The sequence below is a fragment of the Schistocerca gregaria genome, unplaced genomic scaffold (assembly GCF_023897955.1).
Source record: "Schistocerca gregaria isolate iqSchGreg1 unplaced genomic scaffold, iqSchGreg1.2 ptg000988l, whole genome shotgun sequence".
Taxonomy (NCBI): domain Eukaryota; kingdom Metazoa; phylum Arthropoda; class Insecta; order Orthoptera; family Acrididae; genus Schistocerca; species Schistocerca gregaria.
Window position 1 is genome coordinate 260,001 of NW_026062338.1, and position 2,500 is coordinate 262,500.

Sequence of the window (2,500 nt, forward strand, 5' to 3'; positions counted from 1 at the left end):
ACCGGGCTCGGCAGAACCCACTTTGGCCGCCTGGCGCCGCGCGCAGGGTGCGCCGGCGCATAGCTGGGACGCCAGCCGGGCCCGTCGGCCGGCGCTCCTGCCACTGGGCGCCCCCCACCAGCCGGCTGTAGTGCGTGCGCTCACGCAGCGCGCGGCCAGCACGCCGGGCGGCCCCCCCTCACCGGCCGGGGACTGTCCCGCCAAGCCACAGCCTCGTATCGCTTCATACCCACATGGCCAACTCAGGTTCGGGGGCATGGCGGGTACCGCCGAAACAACCGGTTCACAGATGTACCGATCGTCGCTATCACCGATGCACCTGCAGCGCGAACAACCGCTCAACAACTGATTTCCAGTTCATTTGCGGATCTTTGGCAGCAAACGTATACGTCAATCTACATTTGCGAAATCTACGATTCTGGCATGCCTGCATGTTATGTGTCACGACACGCTACATCAGCCCACATACACACTGCGGCATGTACACGAGAGAACACGTGGAAGATGGTCCGCGCACGTGTGCAATGTCCCTTGCGCGGTCGACTGTCAACCGGCCTCTGTAGCATGTCGCAGATGTGGAACGCGGTCCACCGTGCTATCATGTTGTGTGGGGCAATACGATTAAATAGGAAAACCCTCGTCGCTACATCAACAGACGGCTCACGCTGATTCCCGGCAGAGGGAGGAGGGGGGGGGGGGGGGGGCCAACATGCAATACTTTCGTCCGTACCTACTTACCACATGTCTGTACGGCGTACAACAGTGCAATCTCGCTGTAATGGGGAGACGAGACAAGTAGCATCGTGCACAACATATGGCCCTTATGATTCGCCATTGTAGGGCGCAGCCGGTGTACGGTCAAGCATGTGCCACATTATGTCACTCAGTACGTAACGACGGATGATCAGTGTGGGTTACGCGTACATCAGCGGACAGTCCACACAGGCCGTACCACAACGTACACTGACTGCATCGACAACCGAATGCAACTGAACAGCTGCAAGGCTCATTTCACAAACAAACGCCTGACCGACCAGCTTGGAAGGGCAGGAGGGGAGGGCGATATTCGTTCTGTAGCGGTACACCCTTCCAGTGGTTAGCGGGACTGTGTAGAAAGTACGCAACACTCGAAAGACCTTTATGTGAGGGTACGCACCATGGCATCAAGAAATACACATGACACCAGAGGATCCAAGCAGTGAACTATGTTCAGAACACTAGATCGCGTGTTTTAGGCAAAGCTACATTCCTGTGACGTTACATGTGACAGTTAAGGTGCAGTGTAAGTTAGGTTAAGGTGCAGTGTAAGTTAGGTTAAGGTGCAGTGTAAGTTAGGTTAAGGTGCAGTGTAAGTTAGGTTAAGGTGCAGTGTAAGTTAGGTTAAGGTGCAGTGTAAGTTAGGTTAAGGTGCAGTGTAAGTTAGGTTAAGGTGCAGTGTAAGTTAGGTTAAGGTGCAGTGTAAGTTAGGTTAAGGTGCAGTGTAAGTTAGGTTAAGTGCAGTGTAATTAGGTTAAGGCAGTGTAAGTTAGGTTAAGGTGCAGTGTAAGTTAGGTTAAGGTGCAGTGTAAGTTAGGTTAAGGTGCAGTGTAATTAGGTTAAGGTGCAGTGTAACTTAGTTAAGGTGCAGTGTAACTTAGGTTAAGGTGCAGTGTAACTTAGGTTAAGGTGCAGTGTAACTTAGGTTAAGGTGACACTAGATGCGTGTTAGTGTAACTTAGGTTAAGGTGCAGTGTAACTTAGGTTAAGGTGCAGTGTAAGTTAGGTTAAGGTGCAGTGTAACTTAGGTTAAGGTGCAGTGTAACTTAGGTTAAGGTGCAGTGTAAGTTAGGTTAAGGTGCAGTGTAAGTTAGGTTAAGGTGCAGCGTAACTTAGGTTAAGGTGCAGCGTAACTTAGGTTAAGGTGCAGCGTAACTTAGGTTAAGGTGCAGCGTAACTTAGGTTAAGGTGCAGCGTAACTTAGGTTAAGGTGCAGCGTAACTTAGGTTAAGGTGCAGCGTAACTTAGGTTAAGGTTGCAGCGTAACTTAGGTTAAGGTGCAGCGTAACTTAGGTTTAAGGTGCAGCGTGGGTTAGGTTAGGGGCCAACGTGGGTTAGGTTAGGGGCCAACGTGGGTTAGGTTAGGGGCCAACGTGGGTTAGGTTAGGGGCCAACGTGGGTTAGGTTAGGGGCCAACGTGGGTTAGGTTAGGGGCCAACGTGGGTTAGGTTAGGGGCCAACGTGGGTTAGGTTAGGGGCCAACGTGGGTTAGGTTAGGGGCCAACGTGGGTTAGGTTAGGGGCCAACGTGGGTTAGGTTAGGGGCCAACGTGGGTTAGGTTAGGGGCCAACGTGGGTTAGGTTAGGAGCCAACGTGGGTTAGGTTAGGGGCCAACGTGGGTTAGGTTAAGGGCCAACGTGGGTTAGGTTAAGGGCCAACGTGGGTTAGGTTAAGGGCCAACGGTGGGTTAGGTTAAGGGCCAACGTGGGTTAGGTTAAGGGCCAACGTGGGTTAGGTTAAGGGC